This window comes from Oryctolagus cuniculus, chromosome 14 (genome assembly GCF_051225735.1).
Source record: "Oryctolagus cuniculus isolate XC-2025 breed Fujian yellow rabbit chromosome 14, ASM5122573v1, whole genome shotgun sequence".
Taxonomy (NCBI): domain Eukaryota; kingdom Metazoa; phylum Chordata; class Mammalia; order Lagomorpha; family Leporidae; genus Oryctolagus; species Oryctolagus cuniculus.
Genome location: NC_142880.1, coordinates 11,426,956 through 11,451,785, shown reverse-complemented (window position 1 = coordinate 11,451,785; position 24,830 = coordinate 11,426,956). Strand labels below are relative to the sequence as shown.

General features: G+C 39.0%; 1 long non-coding RNA gene across 13 annotated transcripts in view; it reads left to right on the top strand.

The window, feature by feature from the left end:
* Positions 1-24,830, top strand: part of LOC103349543 (uncharacterized) — a 161,652-nt gene that overhangs the window by 120,805 nt on the left and 16,017 nt on the right. Inside the window, exon 4 of one of the 13 annotated variants that reach the window (XR_016220466.1) lies at positions 3,773-4,107. The exons of 11 other annotated variants lie outside the window; for them this stretch is intronic. This is a non-coding gene — a long non-coding RNA (uncharacterized LOC103349543). Of the gene's footprint in view, positions 1-3,772; positions 4,112-24,830 lie in introns of those variants that run through there. One more of the 13 variants, XR_011381876.2, reaches the window with a different exon arrangement.

The following is a 24,830-nucleotide window of genomic DNA, read 5'->3' as shown; positions in this document are numbered from 1 at the left end:
GCTCCTGGCTCCTGGCTTCTGGCTTTGGATGGGCCCAGCTCCAGCCATTGTAGCTGTTTTGGGAGTGAACCAGTGGATGGAAGACGTCTCTCTGCCTCTGCCTTTGTCTCTGTCTTTGTCTCTGTCTCTCTCTGTAACTCTCTGCCTTTCAAATAAATAAATAAATCTTAAAAAATTGGCCCTTAAATATTTCACCAAAAATGTAAAAGAAGGCTTGGAAAACCCTGAGAACCACATCAGCACAGGAAACCTTTACCCTTTGAACAGCAAGTGGTTTTCTATGCTAATTCAAGAGCTTCTGAGCTTCCTATAGACCAGCCTAATGCCACTAGTTTGAAGTTTAACCTAGCAACATTGTATATTACACTTTATAGACTACTGAGCTCAGTAGCTGGCACCTGTGTCATTCATTCAACAAGTGTTGTAATCAGATGAATAAGACAAGATACAAGTATACAGTCTAGTGGAGGGAGTTCAGGACTAATAAATCGGTCAGATTCATCTAGTAGGTGTTACTGTAATTTTCATGTGCATGTAAATGTAATTGAGCTTGTGGAGGCTGCTCAAACAGCTAGGGCAACTTTTGGGAGGAAGATTTAGTTATTTTCTTGAAAGGCAGTGTCAGAGAGAGAGAGAGGGGGAGAGAGAGGTATTTTCCATCTGCTGGTTTAGTTCCCACGTGAGCTAGGGTTGGGCCAGGAGGAAGCCAGGAGCAAGGAATCCCATCCAGGTCTTCCACGTCAGTGACAGGGGCCCAGGCACTTGGGCTAGCTTCCGCTGCCTTCCCCAGTGCATTGGTAGGGAGCTGGGTCAGAAGTCGAGCAACCAGGACTCAAACAGGTGCTCATACAGGATGCCAGCATTACAGACAATGGCTTAGCCTGCTTCACGGGAACACTAGTCCCTGAGGCGTCTTTTAGGAGGTTTCTGAGGACTAGTGGGCTTGTTTTTTTTTTTTTTTTTTTTTTTTTTTTTGACAGGCAGAGTAGACAGTGAGAGAGAGAGATACAGAGAGAAAGGTGTCCTTTGCCGTTGGTTCACCCTCCAATGGCCGTCGCGGAGCCAGGTGCTTCTCTTGGTCTCCCATGGGGTGCAGGGCCCAAGGACCTGGGCCATCCTCCACTGCACTCCCGGCCACAGCAGAGAGCTGGCCTGGAAGAGGGGCAACCGGGACAGAATCCGGCGCCCTGACCGGGACTAGAACCCAGTGTGCCAGCGCTGCGAGGTGGAGGATTAGCCTGTTGAGCCACAGTGCCGGCCGGGCTTGGGTTTTGAAAGATCTGAGAGCAGTCATCCTAAACAGGTGGAAGTGCCAAGGAAAGGGTTTTTACTTGGAAGCAAAGGTAGAGGTCATGTGCAGGAGACACAGAAAATATCTGGACTACAGAGTTTCTCAGGTTTGTTTGTATACTCATGTCAAATGAGAGTTAGACTTCCCAGACACTCGTGAGACACTAGGAACCTGAGGATCTATTTCAAACTTCCTAAGGGGAAGGGAGAGCAATAGAGGCTCATTCTGGAATATTGCTTCCTTCTACACTGCTTGTCCTTATCTTCTGATACCGAGTCAGCCTTTGGAAATGGCCTCTGGCCCGCCTGGAGAGTTTGCACATTCACAAATTTTCAATCTCTTAGATAAAGAAGGATGGGAAGTTATGCTTTTATGATTACTGCTATCAGAAACCAGGCAAAACATAATTTTCTGTTCCATTGCTTTTATTAATCATGGTTTAGGACATATTGTTTGCTTCTAATTTTAAATTACTCTGTATTCTAGATTTTAGGTAGAGGTTTTTATTGATTTCCTAGAGAATTTTCATGAGATACAAACTATCTGGATGAAAGGTCTGTTAATTATTTTTATTGTAAAAAATGCTGAAAATACAAATGTATTAACTATTGTGTTAACAATTAATATCAGCCAGCCTACTAGATGTCTCAAGACAAATGCTACCATAATATTCCTTTGTTTTGTTTGAACAAGTACAAGTATCTTTAGGTTACTCCCAAGGCAATCTATTTGAGTAATTTAACACCTATACTTTTAAAAAATTGTTTATTTATTTGAAAAGCAGAGGCTGGCACTGCAGCTCACTAGGCGGCTAATCCTCCGCCTGCGGCGCCAGCACCCCGGGTTCTAGTCCTGGTTGGAGTGCCAGATTCTGTCCCAGTTGCTCCTCTTCCAGTCCAGCTCTCTGCTGTGGCCCAGGAAGGCAGTGGAGGATGGCCCAAGTGCTTGGGCCCTGCACCTGCATGGGAGACTGGGAGGAAGCACCCGGCTCCCGGCTTTGGATCAGCACAGCGCGCCGCCCATAGCGGCCATTTGTGAGGTGAACCAACAGCAAAGGAAGACCTTTCTCTCTGTCTCTCTCTCTCACTGTCCACTCTGCCTGTCAAAAGAAAAAAGAAAAAAAGGCAGAGAGAGGTTGAGATAGATAGAGAAAGAGAGAGAGAGAGAAAGAGAAAAAGAAAGAGAGGGGGGCGGGAGGAGAGAGGAGAGACCTCACATCCACTAGTTCTCTCCCCAGATGTCCAAAATGACTGAGACTGTACCAGGGCAAAGCCAGGAGTCAGGAGCTCCATCGGATTCTCTCACACAGGTGGCAGGAACATAAGTACTTGAGCTGCCACCTGTTGCCTTCCAGGGTGTGCATTAGCAGGAAGATGGACTCGGGAGTGCAGCTGGGATTCAATCCCAGGCACTCTGATGTGCGATGCAGAAATCTCAAGTGGCATCTTCTGCACCAAAAGCCAGTGCCCTAACACTTTGTTCAAATATATAAATGGAATTATTTTAAAAGAAGAAAATTCCACTAAGAGACATAGTAAAGACTGAATGAAAAATAAACATCTTGGAGTTAACATAAAACGATTTTTCTTAGGAATTCCAACAGTCTTTATTTGTACTAAAAATACTCACCTATGCCTTTATTCACTCAAACTGTGGAAAAACAATTAGTTTGTGTGTATAATACAATTTAGAAATCCCTTGAATGGGATAATGCTGCCTTCTGGAAAAGAAGAATGAAAATAAACTTTTTGGTGGAGTTCCTATCTTAGCAGTTTAAGTGATGTGACTCTGGAGTTGAGTCTGGAGTTGAATTCTCTCTCCATTACTTGGGAGACACATCTACAGAAAAATCTCCTAGCCTAATAGATATTTTGCTTTTTTATTTATCAAAAGAGGTAAACATAATAATTTCTTCTTTGTCTAAGCTTGTCAAGAAGATCAGACACTGTATAATATATACTTTATACACATTATAGATATATGTATATAAAGATAGAGATAATATATATAAAGTAAAAAATCCCAAGCAAATTGTATACACAAACACCTATTCATAAGACATTGTATTGAGATTGGTTAACTGTGTTGGCAGTGAAAGTCCAGTGAACTGAATCTTAGGAAGAGATAGTTTGTGTTTTAACTCCTTTAGGAGTTTCTCAAAGGTACGATATAGGGAGGAAGAATATATTGACATAGAAATGCTGAATCGCTTGAGTTGCAAAAGACCATAGCCCCTCTAGGAATTGCATTTGGTGGCAGGATATTTCTTCAATGGCTACTGGATTTTTTGTGTTTACTCCTACCTTAAAAACCATTTAAAATTTCATAGGGTATTGGCTTTTATGGTGATAAGTAATTTAAGTTAATAGGAAGTAGAAGTTAGGCTCCCCTCAAGTTAGTTATTTTATTGCTTACCAATAGCTATGAAGTTAGAGATGTTACTTATTTATTTATTTAACCTTTACCCATTTTTTCTTCCAGGTTGGGCCAACCTTCCTTCATGTGTTCCTTCCTTCCTCCCTCTCTCCTTCTCTCCCTCCTTTCCTTTCTTCCTTCCTTCCATCCCTCTCTTCCTCCCTCCCTCTTTTCAGCTTTCTTATTTGTTTGAGAACCCGAGAGATGGAGAGACAAAGAGACAGATGGAAGAGATTTTCCATTCGCTGGTTCTCTCCAAATGCCTGCACCAGGAGGGGCTGGGTCAGGATGAAGGCAGGAGCCAGGAGCTCCACCTGAGCCATCACCCGCTGCCTTCCAGGATGCACATTAGAGGAACCAGAGGGGAGCCAGGACTTGGACCTAGGCACTCTAACATGGACGTGAGTGTCCCAAGTGGTGTCATAACTGCTAGGCCCAGTGTCCACCCCACTTTGTATTGTTTAATCTACTGGCACTTATGGAGTCCCTGTCTTGCATGGGGTGCTGGGCAGAGTCACTGCTGGGGTGTTGGCAAATCCAATCGAAGACATTATCATTAACCTTAAGGAGTTTATAATCCAGTCGAAGGATTGTACAGTAACATTTGAAACAATGCACAGCCCATTTATGGACAAGCATGCCAATAAGAACACATTGACAGAGAGACTGCTGGTCTGAAGGAGATGACCAGTCAGGCATTTTAAGCTCAGATAGTTTCCTCACTGGGGATGGTGTGTGGCCGTGAGTCAGCCTTCGTGTGAAGGGTTGTCAGGGTATGACTTGAAACTCTCTCATCTCACAACTCATCTCTTCTCTACTCACTGTCTTTGTTACCCCATAAACTGGACAAATTGTATATTTCTGGGATGTTTTATAGTTAGCATATATACTTTCTTATATTTATATGTGTGTGTGTTGATACTTACTGTAAGAAGTTACATTTACTTTCCTCTTTACAATAAAGAGGAAAATTCACTCTGTCAGATCCTACCTAAATAGTTTCTTACACCTAGACTAATTATTAAAGTAGATACAATTGGCTGCAACTGTTCTTTTATTATGCAACATAGAAAGTTCTTTTTGATTCTGTTAAATAACTAAATAATGTGATTGATTCTAACCATACTTTTATAGTTTTCTATCCAGAGAGCTCTGCCCATGATGGGGCTTAATTCATTTTAATAAGCTATTTCTGGTGAAAAATACTCCATCAGTCAGGTTAGGATAGGCCCCAAATTCCTGAACTTCTGGTCTTTGTTCTCTTTACTCTAAAAATTACAGAGCACTCCTAACGAGCTTTTGTTGATATTGGTTACATCTATTGATTTTTCTAATTAGAAATTAAAATCAAGAACATTTAAAAATAACAAAAATAAATTCATTATATGTTAACACAAACAACACATTTTAATGTAAATTTATAGCTAAATTTTCCAGAACAAAAATAGCATTCAGTGAGGAGAGTGACATTGTCACACATATTTGCGGTTGTCTTTGTTCTGGCTGCTACAATAAACCACTCTGGATTTGGTGGCCTAAACAACATTTATTATCACGGCTGTGGAGGATGGAAGCTGGAGACCAGGGTGCCAGCTTGGTTAGGTCCTCGGTGAGGGCTGTCTTCCTTGTCTAGGAATCACTGCCTACTTACTATGTCCTCTTGGGGAGGAGACAGCACAGATTCATCTCTTCATCTCTCTTTGGGGACACCGATTTCATCGTGGGGACTTTATTCTCATGACCTCCCTGTAGCCCCACCTCAAGACACCATCACTTGGGAATTAGGGTTTCAACACGTAGATTTGGGTGGGGACACAAACATTCACTCCATGTCACTGCTGGATCCTAACATCAGCTTCTGCATTCAGGCGTTTGCATTATCACACATCAAATGCCTTTGACATTTGTGGGAGAATGAGAACAAAAGGAGAAGTAATATCTTCAGATTATTAAGAGAATAACCATGACCTCACTGGACTAAGTTATACTGCGACATTCCAGCCTATCCTCAAATCCTAGTGACTTACGCCGTAAAGTTTGTTTTATCTTCTCTGTCATTCATTTGTATCCATGTGGATAACCTGGATATTTTGTCCCATGTCATCACATTCCCCTTTTGGCCACTCTGTCAGTTAAGAAACTGCTTAGAATGTTATTGGTAGTCATGTCAAAGGATACAGAAAGCAGGGCAAAATATCAGCTGATCCTTAAAGCTTTCCTCTGCAAGACACCTGTTACTTCTGCTCCTATCTCTTTTGCCAAAGCAGTTCACGTAACCCTAATCAGAAAAGGCGGGAGGTCTAGCTCTCTAGTAGATAGAGACACAGGATATTACGTAACAGAGGTACTATCTACCATACCCACTAATATTTATAAGGCACATCTAACTCTATTGTGTCAAGTCAGATGCCTTAAGACTTTGATGTTGGGTAAAGTTTTCTAAGGTTATATTTACTTTTTTCTCCAAAACCTGATCTTATTCCTGGTTTCAAGTATTTAATGATCATCTGCCATATATTCACTGTTTAATAAACATTGATTAAATAACGGATCAGATTGGGGCCGGTGCTGTGGCATAGCGGTGCTGGCATCTCATATGGGCACCAGTTTGAGTCCTGGCTGCTCCACTTCTGATCCAGCTCTCTGCTATTGCCTGGGAAAGCAGTAGAAGACGGCCCAAGTCCTTGGGATGGGAGACTTGGAAGAAGCTCCTGGCTACAGATCAGCGCAGCTCTGGCCGTTGCGACCAATTGGGGAGTGAACCAGTGGATGGAAGACCACTCTCTCTCTGCCTCTCCTTCTCTGTTTGTGTAACTCTGACTTTCAAATAAATAAATATTTTTAAAAATAATGCATCAAATAATGGAATGGGAGAGGGAGTGGGGGGTGGGAGGGAAGTTATGGGGGAGAAAAAGCCATTGTAATCCATAAACTGTACTTTGGAAAATCATATTTACTAAATAAAATTAAAAAAATAATGCATCAGAAAATGGAATACATGATGAAATATCATTTAGATTTGGGCATGATTCTTATGTGTCTCAAATCCTAAGAATAATATATCCAAATATCAGCCAGAATAGCTTTTGGATCTGGGATGGGTTTGAATAATCCAACACAACCTCCTCATCCAACAGATAATTCAACTGAAGTGTGAAGAAATTAAATAATATCATTCTGATGTTGGAAATGGAAATAGAGTGAATTGTGTCCAGCTCGTACTTTAGAAGTGGTATTGAGTTTGGGATGTCTTGGGAAGTCCAGATGAATAAGCAGATGACATCATCTTACATATTTCTGCATCAGAGTTGCATGTTGCTCAGTGTCTAAAATTTCTAGGACTAAAAGGAACAATAAGATATTTCAAAGTAACTGTAAATAAAACGTGTGTCTACTGAGTCTCTTCCAGGTTAAGGAGTCTTTGCTAAATTCTTATTTCTACAGGCTTGAACTCATTTTCAGTGCCACTGTGTCGACTACTTCTACTGCACAAGCCATTTTCTAAAACCAATTGTGCTTATAGAAATATCTTACAGATTATAACAAGGCTATATAATATAAGTTGCCAAGATGTGGGTGGTTGCTCCCACCTCCAATAAATCCAATTAAGCATTTGTATTTTATTTTCATTAACTCTAAAATCAGAAGTCCCAAACTTAAGAGATTGGTTGAATATAGAAAATTACCCAACACTGCGTTTTCCCACAGTGTAGTAAAAACTAATCAATGCAAAGAAAAATGGCAGTTTGTGTTCACAACATATCTTCTTCCTTGGACCAATGTTTTATTCTAATTAAACTTTATTATTACCCAATGGGGGTAGGTAATAGACAAATATTCCCTTTTTTTAGATGAAAAAAAAAAAATCAAGGCACAAGCAGATTAAGGGAGAAGCCAGAGGTCACACAATGTGTGACTACCAGAGCCAAGAAAGCATCAAGATATCTTCTTCTTCCAAGATGGTGTCCTGGACTTGGAGCCACAGTGACCATGCTTCCACGTTTGAGAAAGAATAAAAACTGGAAAGGCATCCTGGTCAAAATGTTTGGAATGAAACCCAAATTATACATATGGCAATCATCTTGGGAGGAAATAAGAAATAGTTTCCATTTTCCAAAGTATGCTCCCCAATATTTTATTGTTTTCCATTTTCTTTATTCAAAAATATCTATTGTCCAACTTCAAATACATGCAAATATAACTGTGATACAAAGTCTCGTCCGTGCCATTAAAAGCCCTCATGTGTGAATGGGTGTTTAATTAGGCTGTATTAGATTAATCCCATGTCCCCATTGGTTGTAACAAATGAAAAGATAGTGTGCATGTCATGGGGATAGACATTTAAAGCTCAATGTAACTTTCATATTTTTCTATGTGATCGGTCAGCTAGGACTTCCTTTCAATTTAATGGAAATTTGGTTTGTAAATCAGAAAACCTTTTTAATTGCAAAAAATGCAAAGCAGAAATTTTTTTTAAAGGATTGGCATTACCTTTGTTGTTTGATACATTAAAATAAGTCCCACAAGGGACAGCTCTAAACAATGAACTTCATATAAAATAGATAAAAGCTTGTTCCTTGGGCCTATCCAGTAATCCAGACAGAGGTTTGGAAAGAACAACCTAATACTTCCAATATGATAGTATTGCCTAGGTAGCAGTAGAGCATTTGTTATAAAAGGTCTTAAATGTCATTTCCTAATGACATTTTGAGGTAATTTTAAGCACTTCTAAAATAATTGCATATAGATTATAGTTATTGTATAAGAAAAGACTTGCCTCCAATTTAAACAATGTTGGGAAGTTAAATGTAAATTTAAGTAGTGAAACCTAATTTTTAAACCAGGAAAATATTCCAGCCGACATGTAAGTTTTGCTTTGTCACTGTACTGTATTCCGTTCAGTAGAACAAAGACCCGATGCATAATGAGCCCATGTAAATGAAGTCAAATCAGCAAAAGCATGGTGGGGGAGGGGGCTGTAAAATATGACAGTCTGTGTAATGACCAGGGAGTAGAGAATTTAAATGTTTAATGCCGACACATTCAGGTTCATTTTTCTGTCATGGCTTTGAATGGGTAGAGCGAGGTGCTTCAAAGTCCAGAATGAAAACATCATCCTGGGGGCCAAGAGAATTATTAATATTATTTAATAGCACGGATATGATCTGCACTTATAATCATCTTCCTTCCACCTCTCCCCTCTACCTCCCCTCCACCCTGGGGTGGTGGGGAGGAAAGAAAGGTGGTCATAATTAGAGATAATTAGAAAATGCTCTAAGTATTTATTTGGGGCTCTCTCTCTTACCTCCTGCACTGCATGCCAGCTTCCCAACTCCCAGCCATGATGGGAGCTCAGCGCACAATAGAAACACTGCAACAATAAGAATTGCAAATACATGTATATCTTTCCGCACAACCTATCTTATTGACTCTTAATAAAATGAGGATCTTCTAAAAAATATCCTGAGCTGTAAATTGCTTTAGTATTGATGATGGGCTTTGGAGAAATACTACACCTGCCTTACAATCAACGAGACACAGTTGTGTTAAACAGAATTGCTTAGCTCTTGTCTGTAAATTACTCCCCTCCCTCTCCAATAAAGGAATGAATCTTGCTTAATAATGTGTGCTGCTTAGCATGTGTTATAACTGTACACGGAAAAATCTGAGTATTTTATATATCCCACACTTTAGGGCTATAACAAGCCTTTATCCTAATGTTCTCATATGTAACATTTTCCTACCCAGAGTGTGGATTTCCAAGAACACTGGCATAAAGACCATTTAATGCTGCATCCCCCATTTTCTCTCGTAGGCAGCTCCAAAATATTGTTGTCGTGAAAGATATTCATAAATTCATTGCACTGTCGAGGCAGTTTAACACATAGTAATTAAACTGCAGCTATAAAGAGCAGAGCATATGCATGGGCTTCTCTGATTTCAATGTTACATTAAACTGGGGAATATTAATCCGTAAAAATAAATGCATTGATAACAGGAAAGGGGAATTCTATTTGGGGAGGGAGGGGGTAGGTAGGTGGGGAATAAAATGAAAATTATTGTAAAGTAAGTTAGATGTCTACTTTGGGTGTTAATTAAATTATTTGAAAGAATTTGTCTTTGTAGCTTGAGGAAAAGAAAGATTTCTTTGGCAGTGGTGATGTGTCCTAGAGGGCCTCCACACATGGGAGGGGAACACAGGGTCCGGAATACTTGCTTTGTGGATATTTAAGCTTTTTGCAGGCTACTGTCTAAAGAAGAAATAAAATGCCAGCCTTTTACCTTTGAACCCTTTTGTGAAATATCTTAATGTTGCCAAATGTGAATATATAGAAACTCAATCAGTAAATTTGATGGAGATTTATGAACTTTTTCATTCTAAATGTATTTACATACACACAAGCACATATATGTACATAAATTTATTTTATTACATCCATTTTACACAAACTGAACCTTCAGCAGTTGAAGTACTAAAAAAAGCCAATCAAAATACTCTTCATATATCCTTAAGTCCATAAACCTCTTTAAATTGTCTCTTTAAAAAAGGAACTAAATTATGGAAATGCAGACTGCATTACAAAATATTTGCCAGTTATGTCTTGATTCTTGTTTGAAATTCCCACAAGAATATAGGCACGACAGTAATATAAACCATAGAAACAGGCAAAAAAAAAAAAAGTAGAACACAGGGACTTGTAAATATATCCATGAATATCAAGAAGCACAGATGCTAAGAGTATGCATTTTTACCAGTACAGTTCTGTGCTTGTAAACTATAAGGCCAGACATTTGTAAGATGCGGTGTAGCAGGCCCTGCTGAGGGAGGGAGAGGATGGAGAGTTTCTGAGAAAGCTGGGGAGGAGGGAAGAAGGGAGGGAAAAGGCATGAGAGGCAGAGAGAGAGAGAGAGAGAGAGAGAGAGAGAGAGAGGGGTTGGGAAGGGGGGACACATAGCCAGACACAATAACGCATAATAATGTTAACATTCCTGCATGTCTAATGGCTTAAATATGCCATGTGCCTCACTCTAGCCACACACCGCAGCTGATGTCAAAGAACCATTTAATATTTTATCAACAGTCTTTCTTTGAACCAAAATTTTTTTTTCTATAAAAAGGATTCAAGGGTTTCCAAGCATAAGAAAAAAAATTAAATGCCCTGAATGGCCAAATTTTAAGACCCAGCAAAATTTGTGAATACCTCGTGTCCTACAAGATTCACACAGTTCTCCAATGCATCTTACATTATTTACGTCTTAGCCATGTCAACATGTCTTATTTACCAAGGAAACCTAAAGTCATATTTTAGCTTGTTTTTAATAACATTGGGGATGTATAGCCTTATTTTTTAATGTAAAAAGCAACCATTGATTGAATTATGATTATAATATCAGTTGGACTTCTAAGTTTTCTCTTTTTTTTTTTTTGTGAAAAAAAATTGTTTTCTAGTTTGACGGATACTATGCCTATAACAAAGAATGACTGAATTGTCTTAACAAAGAGGATGAAGGCTGTGTGTGTTGGTTACAATAGAATAACCACCTTCCAGATCTCTTAAATCCACAATATATGTAGTGTAGGTCCTGAGTGGCTTTTGTTTTCAATGTCTTTTGTAAGCTTTTAGGGTTTTTTCTGCATCAAATGTCAAGTTAATTTACAGGGCGCTATTACTGATATGTTTCCTTGGTTTGTGGTTTCTGTGAAAGGCAGGCAGCTGAGACCAAGTCGCAGGCTGGGGGGGAGGGGCTGCGGCGTCCCTCACACATACACTGTGCCAGGGACTGTAAATTGGCTGCCTGTGTGACAGCGGGCCAGGGAACACTCCAGTCTGCATTTGCATGCTGAAGAGTACCCAGGATTAAACCGGACTGATTTTCATACAGGATTTAGACCTGACATTTATTATTCGGTTCACAGATCTCTTGAAGGAAAGTTTGTTTTCCACTCATAGATGAAAAATCTTCTAAGATAAATAAAGACTGGCTTAGCAGTAACAGTAAATAAATATCTTTCCTGTATTTCTTATGAATTTATCATATATGATTGCCAGACAGATGTTGGCCACCAAATTATTATATTTTGCTCTTTAGCAATTCTTAAGAAAAAATATCTATCAAGGACCCATTCAGTATTTGCAGAAGATATCCATTTAATTCTGGAAGTTGATTTTTTTTCATCAATAAAATTTAGTGACAGACACTTGATTTCTTTAGAGCGAATTAAAACAATATTGGAGCAGTAAAATCCTCTGAAATGCTTAACTTTGCATCTGCTGTATGTGGATTTATGAGGATGGAGATTTGGGTTACATTGTAAGCATCAATTACAAACTTTTATATAAAATGTGAAAATTAGAAGTGAAGGCTGCACATGAGCCCTATCTACCAAATTTATAACACAGAGTTCATTTTCATTGCCAAATTGCTCCACAACATATCCTGGTGTCTTTTAACATTTGGGTATTAATTGTTTGTCCAGACAAATGCTTATAATCCAATACTTTGGCAATATTTTAACTCAACCCAGATTTAATTTCTAATATCCAAGCGAAACATACTTTGACACAGGGCTAAAATGAAGAAACATGGTGGAGCTTGTTTGCATTTTCTAGAATGAATGTATTTCCCAAAATAAAGACTGCAAAGAGTGACTGAGCAGTCCCAGCAGAAATTTAGGATTCCTCATATATTAATAAATAGAACAGAGAATTCAAATGCATGGAAAATTCACTTTATCCATTTAATAAACATAAGGTGAAAATAATACAAATGTCAGCAATTAAATATATTATTGTTTCTGTCACTGCCCATGGAGAAAACACTGTGAAATCTGCTACGTACTTGAATTTTTAATGTATCAATGGAACTTTTGAGAATGTGTCCTGGTATTTGATTTATTTATGAATATTAACTTATTCATAACAAATCATAAGCATGTACAACATAGGATACATTCCTTAGAAATCTTTCTTTGTTTTAATGTTGCATTTTATTATAAATGTATATATGAATCAGATTCAATTCTTCAAATCAACTTATGATTATACCTAGTGAGAAGTAGATCTTATTAAAATTTTAGACAGAAGATATCAATGAACTCTTCATAGTGAGATACCAGTATCCAATACACAAATCAGTTTGTTACCTAAGCACTAAATAAATGAACATGATGAATCCATTTAGTTTTGCCATACATACAACATGCACACTTAATGGTCTGGCTCCACCAAAAATTCAGTAAAACTAAAGAGCAGCAATGATAGCTGTGAAAAGATTTTGGTCATCTTGTGGGTAGAAATAGTTCTGCTTTATATGTATGTAAATTGCAAATGTTAACATAAATATTATTGTAAAATGTGTCTACACATGCAAAGTGAAGAGAATCAAGGCAATTATTTGAACAATTCAAGCTAAACCCCTCGCTCTTGCTTGCAGTAGATAATTGAGGCAAAAGTGTTTTTCCCTTGAATTATCTGGATGATTGCATCAATTCTTCACTTCGCTTTATATGTGTGTATAGACACAGCAATTGTGTGTCTTCAGAAAGTGCCACTTTAAAAAAAACATGCAAATACAGAGCACATTCATTTACCACACTGCTGTCCTATAGGATTAATACACCACTGGACTTGTTTGTTAATCAAATTGGGACCTTAAAAAGGGGGAAGGGTTAAATATATTTTCCTAAGTAATTATTTCTGGAGCAACATACGGTGATATTTAGATGTAACATACAATTACACATGCATCATGCAGGCGAGGTTTCTCAAACCTACTCTGGCATACTAAATGCCTGGACCTTTCACGAGGATTTCCATTAGCGGGATACTTTCACAGTAGGCCCTGCTAATTGTATGGAGAGCATTCACGATGGTGCGTTAGCAGTACAGCACTGGAGAACGTTTAATTGTGCAGGTTTGACCCTCAACCCTCAACCCGGAAAGTCTAGGCTTGAGGAAAAGGCATTCTGAATCCGGTTGGTTGGGATGAGGACAGTCATTGTCAGCGAAGCTCCACATTAAAGACTTTGTTAATACACTTAAAAATATGGCTGATGGGATGACCTGAGCACACATATTTATTTCATCTTTTTTAGTGACTGCATGAGAAATAGGTATTACTTGCCCCGCCATTTAAACTTCTCGATACCATTCACACTTACTCACTTTAAACTCAATATGTCTCTCAATCAGATTGTGGGGCTCTCTAACTTCGATGTAATTAGTATTGTACAGTATTCATGCCAAACATCCCGAACAAGGAAAAGGATTCCTACTTGGTAATCATTGTAAATATGAAATTGTCAAGCTTGTCCTAATTAGTCACTGAGATAAAGATACTATGCAAGTCTCGAAGAGGTGGGACTGACTTAGAACAAAATCCAAATATGCCATGAGCAGATTATTGTTTCAAATGCCTGTGCTGAATCAAGTTGGTGGGCCATGTTTGCCAAATAATTCCACCAGGCAGGCAGTCGTAGTTGAAAAGTAATTAAGCAATTCAGTCTCATCTTAAAATGACACACTCGAAGCCCACGCTTCTGTTGGCTTGGAAATGTGTAAGGTGCTTGAAGAAAAGTATCATGGAATAAAAATTCCGTTTATCATACTTTTTAAACTTCAACAGGTAGAGTATCATTTTTAAGCACGCGTTTAAACGCATTCTAGTAAAGCATTTGATTGTTTAACATTTTTATTATTCAAGTTCTTACCATTTTATACCACTCCCTGGAGAGGGGCCAAGAAAATATTAAAAATACTATAGAAATATAAAGGATAAGATATTTGTCACTCTCGTTTAAATTGATGTATGCTGCTGTCCTATAAACGTCACATCGGATAACCCTGAAAAATTACCATGAATCTCCATAATTACGCATATTCATGATGGTGTTTTGCATAGTGCTAACAGCAGACCGCATGTGGGGTGGGTCGTGCAGGGGGGTAGGACTGATGTGACAGATTAAAATTATTACCAGTATCATGGAAATAGACATAGCAACAGTTCCATTTTGTTAGGTCTTAGGAAACAAAAGCATATCATAAAACCACATAGTAATTAAATAACTAGAAATTTTTCTCCTACATATTTCACCATAAAAAGTTAACAGACGATACACTGGCTAGAAACAGCATTGTTGCTTGAAACACACTTGTATTTATCATAGACTCCTGGGTTTGGGGCTGTGGCAATGGAAAGGAAAGAGTGCTTTTTAACTTTTTGTGGGGCCGGGGGAAGGGGAGTTAAGAGGATGCTAAGTTCTCCCAAAGCACTGTATGGTTGGCCAGCTCTCAGAGATCTGAGTGTAGCTCATGTAGATACATTTCTTTTCTTCTGATAAAAATGACGACCAAGTTTTATTGGGTACCCTGTTGGAAGGCTCTAAGAGATAGAAAAGTTGTCTGGTGTCTGGTTCAATGGCTTTTTGTACTGAGGCAGAGAGCAGAGTTAACCAGGGACTCTAGAAGCAATTATCGAAGGAGTTTGGGTAATACAAATGCTTGGGTAAACAGCGGTTGTTCTTTCCACAAGATTGGGAGGAGAAACAACAATACTGGTATTGTCCTCCACTTCTCATTAAGGGGACCCTGGGAGGGAGGCCTGCCCTGGGAGGCGCATGGGAAACTGACAGGCAAACTGTACCGGGAACGACTCTCCCCTGATCCCACTACCACAGGCTCTGGCTTTTGGCATCAGGAGTGCCAGCTGCATCGGGAGAAGCCAAGCCTGTCATACCATCTTCACGTCAAACCTTCAGGGTACCAGAGCCAGACACAGTTAGAGCTTAATGAAGAAACAAATACAAAAGGCAAGATTAGGCCTTGTTAACACTTGCATTCATTTGTTCTTAGAGAAACTACACTGGAAGGGTGGTTATAGAACTCATTCTTTTTTCTCTTAAGCAGAAAAGTTACATTGAGGCTGCATTTTTTATATTGTAAATACACAGGGAAAAAAATCTTTCCGTTTCCTTGTAACTATCAGCCCACAAATTGTTTTGTCAAAAATGCCATTTGCAACAGTGATGTCCATGACAACTGTCAAAATTGATAAATAAATACTTTTCATTTTCTGTATCAATACTATTATACTTGTTGCCACATAAAGCGTTTCCTTGCATATCTAAGTGGTCCCACTGGATTCTTTTGAAAAATCGAGAAGTGAAACTTTATCTATTGTTATGGGATAACAAATAATACCCTCTTTGGGGTGAAACATTTATGTTTCATGGTACCACGTTACTTTTATCTTCAAATTAATTGCATTTGAGCAAAAGGAACCATGTTTTTGAAGTTCACTATAAACTATCCGAAAAGTTTGACAGCAGAATGCTACAATTATTTTTTATTGTTGTAAGCAGTCAACTGTACAAAGGTGTATTGTGTACTGCTGCAATGCAAAACCTATTTTTGTTTATGCTATCTGTCAACCACTTAATATGCTAATGTGCATTCTAAATGATACTATTCCAAAGGAAACAAGAGCACTTTAATGGAATAATGTACTTTCTATTCTACACTCTGTGTGTAGGGCCTACCCAAGAAAGGTTCATAATGTATCTGTGGCTCTTAAATGTTAGATACATGTTGAAACAAGACAAGCTATTTGTCGCAGACTTTTGAAGAGAGGAATGTGAAATTCCTATATTGGGACTGAAACGCGTCATTTTTTACAAATGATCACACATTTTAGATGCAAACTCAGTGAGGAGATTCTTTGTGTGCTCTGCCTTATCTCTGATGGAAAACATAAGAATATGGACAGTGAGGTACTGCTTCAGGAGGTAACTTTCTCAAAGTTACTTTCTGTAGAACTATGAAGAGACATATACTCAAACACAATGCAATCCAATTATTAAATAAAAAAATATTTATGAGAAAGTCATCTAAGATATACTATAGGAACAGTTAAAAAGCCAAGTCATTCATTTCATACAAATTGACTTAACCCAAGGTAACTTCACACCATTGCTCACATAATGATTTAAAAAAAACCACTATAGATCGATGTTGTGCTGTGTAATTAAAGCTCACTATTTCATATAGAGCAATACTGTACGTCTTGGTTATTATTACAAAATTGTCCTTGATTTTTGAAGGGTGCTATTTGAACTTATGTTGAGCTAACAGGCATGAGTTCTTTTCTTTCCCATGTCCCAGAGAAAACTGGTGTTTTCTGTTAAGTGGAGGTGAAGGTACCACCAAATCAGAGCTGTGTTCTGCGTTCCACGGAATGTTCTCTGCTTGTGGTTATGATATCTGTGTGACATGATTTGGCCCCAGATTTATCAAAATGCATGGATCTGAACGAGAGCAGGCTTTGAAACACTCAATAGTATCTCACAATTCTTAACCCACATACTTCTCAGTACTGTGAAATCAAGGTGTCAACATTTTTTTTCTATTTATTGGAAATGTAGAGAGAGAGAGAGAGAGACGTACAAACAGAGATCTCTGATCCACTGGTTCACTCCCCAAATGCCCGCAGTGGCCTGGACTGGGCCAAGCTGAGACTAGGAGCCCCGAACTCCATCTGGATCTTCCACACACATGGCAGGGACCCAGTTTCTGGGGGTATTACTTGCTGATTCCCAGGGTGCACCTTAGCAAGAAGCTGGAGTTGGGAGTGGAGCCTGTACTTGAACTCAGGCCCTCCGATCTGGGATGTGGGCTCCCAAGTGGTGTCTTCACCACTGGGTCAAATGCTCGCCCTGGATGTCATCACTTTAAGACGCCCATGTCTGAAAAGCAGGGTCCAGTTCTAGGGAGCTGACCTCATCGCAGACACTTCTCAGAGAATCTGTTACAGTGAATTTGCTTGTTAATTATTTAAATGGCACCTGGTATTTATCAGTGACTTGCCTCATGTGCTTTCAGACCGAGAGCAGTTAAATATTGAATATTGCTATTTTTATTTGCTAATTTTATTAGCTGTCTCCTCAGTAGTTTATAATTAAACATGACAGATTTGCATGCTGTCCCCAAACGTGCTTTTCTATACAATAGTATTAATATAACTTGGTGATAACAAGTGAAATGAGACTACATTTTCTTCCCAAGCAGCAGAACTCCATTTGAGGCTTTTATTAATAATTACTCCAGCGTTAATGTGACTACTATAACAGTCATTTCTACGACTGTCCAGCCAATTTTAGCTGATGCAGGACAAAACATGCAACTACAGTGTCTATAAGAGAATCTTTACCTCTGGAATTCATTGTATCATAAATACAGTAGTGAAAAATATTTGTGTTTATTTGGATTATTTTTAAAACAACAGCATAACAGAATAGAGAAAAGAAGTAGAAGTTGAGAAGAAAAATATGCAAAGCAAAATTTGATGAAAATATTTCTTGGTTATACTATAGTCACCACATGTAAACACTACATACACTTAACATTTTGTTGACAAAAATGAATACCACAAAGTTTTCTGTCTGAAAGATATAATATTGCATTAAAATTGTAGAGTTTAGGTGAGAAATCATAGTGCTTTGAGAATTAATATTACATGCATTTAATTGACAATGATCTAGCCTCATTTTGGATTATAAGAATCTAATTTTTATGAAGTTTCATGTTAATTTGCACAAATTTATAACTTAGGTGAACAAAAATAGAAGGAGAAAAAGTACTTTCATTTAGATCAGGAAGTATGCACTATGAATTTAATTAAATCTTCTTTTAAAATGGAACATTTTATGTGAAACATTAGCTACAATATGAAGAATTAACTTTTTAAAGTTTGGAAAATTTTGTTTGGTAAGAATAGAATAATCCAAATGTCATCAAAGAAATTAAATGAGAAATATAGTAATATTGAATAGTTAGGCACTGGCTCAGAGGGGGATGGGGAAGGAGATGAGGGCTCTAACGGGAGTGAACTTGCCCCATTGCTGTTGCCTGCCCTTGACCTCTAGCCGTCTGGGGTGAGTGTGTAGAGAGAAGGGCCATTTTAGGAATGGAACTGTGGCTGGGCCTCGTTAGCCACCCAACTTGTGATGCAGCAGCCAGACCTCTAGCTTCCTAAATTAGTGGCACAATCCCAGCAAGAACCTCTTCTGGTTTCCACTTCGGCGACAGAAATAAAAAGCAGCGTTTTCTTGGAGGGACAACTGACCGAAGGTTGGAAGTGTCAGAGCCCTCGTGTAACCTGGGCCATGCTTCCACCTGCCAGGTCTATGCATCTGTGTTCCCTCTCTTTTCCACAGGCTTCTACATCTGCAGGTCGAAAAAAGCCTGTCTGGCCAAGTCCCAGTTTGACTAATATTTTTACTCAGCACAGATATGGCCTCCGCCAAGGGAGCCAGGTGGCTGTTTTGTCAGCGAGAGATCCCTAAGAGGTGTGGCTGTGGAGTGAGAGCTTTGGGTTAGAATTTCAGCCAACTGCATTGTCTTCCGGAGCCCAGTGACTCTGCTGATGACATCAAATACCGGATGACAAAATACACAGCAGTGTGTCTGGAGAACAAACCCTCAGATTCGCGCAGATGGATCTTGGGACCCATTCAGAGCTGAATGTTTCTTTAAGAGTGATGGTTTTATCCGGAAAGGGGCAGGGGGCCGCAGAGCCCCTTCATCACCCGAGGAAAGTGACAAGGTTCCTGGGAGGCTGCTGCTGGAGTCCCCGATCAGCATTCCACCAAACCACAGCAAACTTCCGAGTCTTTCCTCCTAGTGACCATGCAGAAAAGACCGGAAAAACTGGGTGCTTAAAAACAAAAAGAATGAAAGTTGATACAGAAATCCAGCATTATTTTTCCTTTTCTTGTTAGCATGGAGCCATGCGCATAATAAACTAGAGAAGCATCTGTTGAATAAAACCACAAATACATGAAGGTGAATTTCAAGTATACAAACCACTGGCATTGGAAAAGTAATTCCAAGTTATCTACACCCCAACCCCTTTTTTTCTTTTGAGAATACAAAGCTCAGGACTCTTTAAGAGAGTGGCAGATACTCTACATTAACCATCTTTATGTTCATGTATGTTGAAGAAGAACTACTTGGCAAGCATCTTTATGGAATGTACCTTAAAGTAAAATAATTAAACCCACGCCAGTGCCTGCTTGTTGCACAACTTTTTTCACCGCAAATTCTATCCTCTTCACAAATGGCCCATCGTTTCTTCATAGTACAAGCGTTTATTCAGAATACTTTGTTTAAAAACTCAGCCAGATGTTTAACCATTCCATGAAAAAGGCTGTATTTACAGACATTGCCACCTATACTGACGTGTAATCAAGATTGCTGTCGGATGTAGGCCAACAAAAACCAATGGCTCGGCTGTAGGCGTTGTGTTGACCTGTTAACCTGAATTTCATTTCTGAGTACTTTTGTATTTAAAGTTAAATTCCATAACCTACCTAGGCATGGGGATTAATTCTCAATTGAGAATTACCATCCCACTTTAAAATAACTGTAACAGTGAAAATAGGTGTTCATTCCAGCCACGAGCTCTGTCAACTTTGTAGCCGGACTTCTTGAGAACTCTTCTTACAGCAAAGAGAGGAGGCAACTTACAGTGACCCCAGCGGGAGGTGTCTGCAGAGCCGTGAGCTGCTGCCCTGGAATGGACGGTGGTGTCTGAGGCAGGCTTTTATTGTCAGTTGTCTATAAAAAGTATTCCACATCCCTATACATTTTTAGTGCCCAGAGAAACATAAACACTTTCTAAATGGTGTTTTCCTAGTGAATAAAATTCACATACATTTCAGTGATTCAAAATAAACCCAAGTGATATGAATCTTTTTTTGTTTCTCTGTATAACCTTTACATACTGGAAAAATTACAGAAATACAGAGTTACTTTAAACTGAAAATTAACATATGAGGCAGATAGTTTTTTACAGCTGACAACTATGGAATCAACCCACTTAATAGCATTAATACTAATGTAAAAAAAAAAGGAACAAGAATGTTCAACTTTGCAAATGTGTCTATAAGGTCAGGAAGAGAATTATGTGTGAAGCTATTCATCAAAGGATTTTCTTTCTAGGAAACACGTGCAAGGAGAATGGCTCTATTTCGCTATTTATTTCCCCAATTGTGCTTTACTTGGAAGACTCCAAAGAATCTCCATATAGAAAACTAAATTTAATTTTGTCCATTTTTAACCAAGAAAAGTTGATAATTTTGATAGATAAAATTATCAAAAGTTGATAACATTGATAGAATTATCAAGAGTTGATACTATTGATAGATCAATATTGGAATATTTATTTTAGTATTCAACTTGTCATTTTTTGAGTGATTTAATAATCTTTTTCACATGATTTTCATACAATGAATATTTTAACTGGTTTATAAAACCAAGATGATGTATTTAGCTTTGTTTCTGCCACACTGATCTGATAACAGTATTATTCTAGTAAATAAAGAAATTATAATAGTAAATAAATAGAGACTAAACGTTAAGTCCCGTGTGCTGTGGGCAACAAACATTTCTCAGCACTTGTTTCTAAGAAATGTCATCATATTTTCAGACACATGCGCCCCGTCTCTGATCAAAACCTCTTTGCCAACATTCAGCTTTTTCACGTAAAAGGCACAGAAATGGCTTTCCGGTGCTTTCCCCCTCTTGTTTTAAAGGACTTCTAAGGACAGATTGAACCAGACTGTTCGCTATTTATTATATGGGAACTTGAGACAGGCACAGAGAAACAAGAGGATAGTTGTGTCCAACTTTTCTTTATTTTGACACCAAGTTTGTCACACCACAGTTTCAGGACTGAGAGACGTGCTAGTTAAGTGAATTGCTCTATCTTGTTTGTGTCAATGCACAATGACATTCTAACAACAAGGTCACGTTTATAAATCCTGAAAATTGCCAAGTTAATATTTTCCTTTATGCTATTTATTATTAGCAAATGCTACCTTTTCCTTAGGATGAATTGCCATTGGCTTATAGCACTAGAGTAGTAATGCATTTTAACACCAAAAAATATGTTAGCCATCCTTCCTGCAAAGCACATGTGCCAGTTTTCAGCATTCCTGCTCTTAGCTGCACGCACATGGCAATGTTTCTCACCAATCACGTTCCTTGCTCGTTTTCCCTGCATTTGCCTTTCCATGTCTTCTTTCTCTTCCTGGCCTCTCCTGTCTTCCCTGCCTGGCCTTCCTTCTCTGCCTTCCGCGGTTCACCACAGAGCCCGGCGAACAGATTCTGAACCTCCAGTAGTGTTGGGCTTCTAACCTTGCTCAACTCCAGCATGAGCAAAGGGATTCAGTTTCTTGAATTCATTAATAGTGTTTTGCCACAAAAGGCTTTGTAGTTCTCTCCTGAATATTGAGCCTAGCTTAATAACATTCCATTTATGTTAAAGACACATTTAATCTGTAAATGTGACCTTTAGAAGAATCCTCTTGTTTTTCATTAAAGAAATACTGCATTACAAATATTAATTATTCCTTGATGCCATATTTTAATTAACTAATCATGTGCCATTTGCAGCAATAAAGAGTGCAGTAATGTGTGTGCAGTAATGCTATGTAATGCAAGATCAATATCAAAGATTCCACTGCTGCACAGAGACATGTTTGGGGTATCTTCTCTGGATGAGTTTGCTTATGTGAAACATTTAATAGAGAGTGATGCTTTGTCTTACTTTGGGTTTTGTATTTTAAATGCCAACGCAAGTCTGATTAAAATGCTGAACATATCGTTAGCCCCATCACTAATAAGTGAACGTTCACTGATGCATATTAGCAGGGTCTAGCAATGTGGTGAAATTGTCACTTAAGTGCTTGGAATCTGAACACAGAAAATGACAGGCAATGCCGAAGGTCCGGCTCCAGTGCGTGTCTTCACTGTGGCTGTAGTCGCTGGAATGGTGAGACCAGTTTAGGTTCAAGGTCGCCGCTGACATTCAGCTGTCATGGCTTCATTGTCTGCAGGCCTTCTCTCCATTGACACATTCAAGAGTACTTTATAGCAACCACAAAGAGCCAGTCAATTGATACCATTACACTTCATGCACACACAAACCACAAGCCTGTTCAGGACTGTTGATACAGTCTAACATTTATTCATTAAGGGATCTATTGAAAATGCAACTTGCCCAGCCCCACTCTTAACAACATAGACTTACTTGTTTAGTCCAAACATTTAGCTACGTCTTTTTCAAGTTTTGCACAGCATTCTCTAATTGAGGTAACATTATCTGCATTTTAATGCTACACCATTTATGTCCAATGAAAGATTACCTGAAGAACCCTGCCATTACCACACTAGTTTAAATACGGGCAGTTGTATAGAAAAAATATACACAAAAGATGTAAGCAGGGGGAAAGGGAGATATTTATTTGTTCTGGGAGTGCCACGGAAATCCAATTGCTCAGAAATGAAATAAGAGTCTGGAGTGAAAGGAGGGAAAACCTCAGCTTGGGTCAGGGAAGAGGCAGTGATTAGCTCCATTGTTAGCAGCTCTTTGAGCTTCGTTGGTTGTAAAGAAAAACCCACTAATGAATCTATTGAAGCTTGCCAGAACTTTGTGTGGAAGACAACTTAAGTTATGGTGCTAATCTAAAAAATGGGAGTAAAGCATGTGGATTTATAAAACAGCACATATGTCTCTTAATTAACATCTTGCTCATAAAAACAAAAAAAAATTGTTTAAAGATGGTATGTTGCACAAATGACCCATTTAACATGCATATGTTTAAAGCAATATTCACAGTTCTTGAAAAAAAATCACCTCAATGATGACAAGATATAGGAAAATACACCCTGTTTCATAGTTAAGAGAGCCTCCTCTCTCAACTGTAATAGGCAGAAATATAAAGCAGCTAATCTCTTCTTGGTGTCCTACTAACATTTGTAAGGAGAAACGGGTTTCAGAGTCAACTTGCAAGACTGTTTTCCTTATTTGAAATGTACAAAAAGATACTATTAGGAATGTAATCAACTCCCATTCACAGTAACTGACTTTGGAGAAAATGACTGATATACTCGTGTACAGTACATAGTGAGCAATGTTCATCATGCTTCTGTCATTTGTGAGGTTTCTAACACAGAACTGAATCTGTTTGCTACAGCATATCAAACAGCACATATACTCACTTAATTCTAAAAAAATGCAGCGCACTGTCTAAAGGACAGTTATAACTTTCGTAAGAATTCAGGTTCATGGCAGTGTATTAGACAAAAATAATTTTGGCCATTCACTTGGTCAGGATTATTTCTGATAACCAGAAAACTTATACTGTATAATAAGTAGAGGTAGAACATACTCTTCTGACAGCTTTGACCTACGTTCTACCAAGTACTTTGATGCGCTGTGTTGGTGAGGCAAAGTTCAAACACTGAGTGAGAAGAGGTCCTGGCTTCCCCAACCCTCACGGTCAAACTCACCTGTGGTCCCACGACTTCCCCATGAGAACGAAGCTTGCACCTGGGGGAGCACGATTTCCTGCTTCTGAGAACCTGTTTTATAAGTAAATGAGTGTCATGTGGATGAATCCAGTCTGTTGGTGGATTTTTTTTTCCTATGAGCATGGACATATTATTCCTTGCAGAGGTGGGGCAACTGTGTGCCAAAGGCCATTTGGATATTTATAACATCATTTGCAGACCATACAAAATTATCAACTTAAAAGTTAGCCTGCTATAGATTTATTGAATTTCGAGCTCCAACCGCAGTTGCCTTGGCAGGGCCAGACCAAATGGTTTCATGGGCTTTATACTTCCTGCTGGCTGGACGCTCCCTGACGCTGCAAAGCGTACTCTTTTTGGGCAGCAGGACCAACTGCTAAGTAGAATTCTTTCTTATACTGTCAAGGGTCTCTTTATTTTTGACATCTCTGATATCTTTTTTTTTTTGTCAGGCAGAGTGGACAGTGAGAGAGAGAGAGAGACAGAGAGAAAGGTCTTCCTTTGCCGTTGGTTTACCCTCCAATGGCCACTGGCGCTGCGGCCGGCACACCGTGCTGATCCGAAGGCAGGAGCCAGGTGCTTCTCCTGGTCTCCCATGGGGTGCAGGGCCCAAGAATTTGGGCCATCCTCCACTGCACTCCCTGGCCACAGCAGAGAGCTGGCCTGGAAGAGGGGCAACCGGGACAGAATCCGGCGCCCTGACCAGGACTAGAACCCTGTGTGCCGGCGCCGCTAGGCGGAGGATTAGCCTG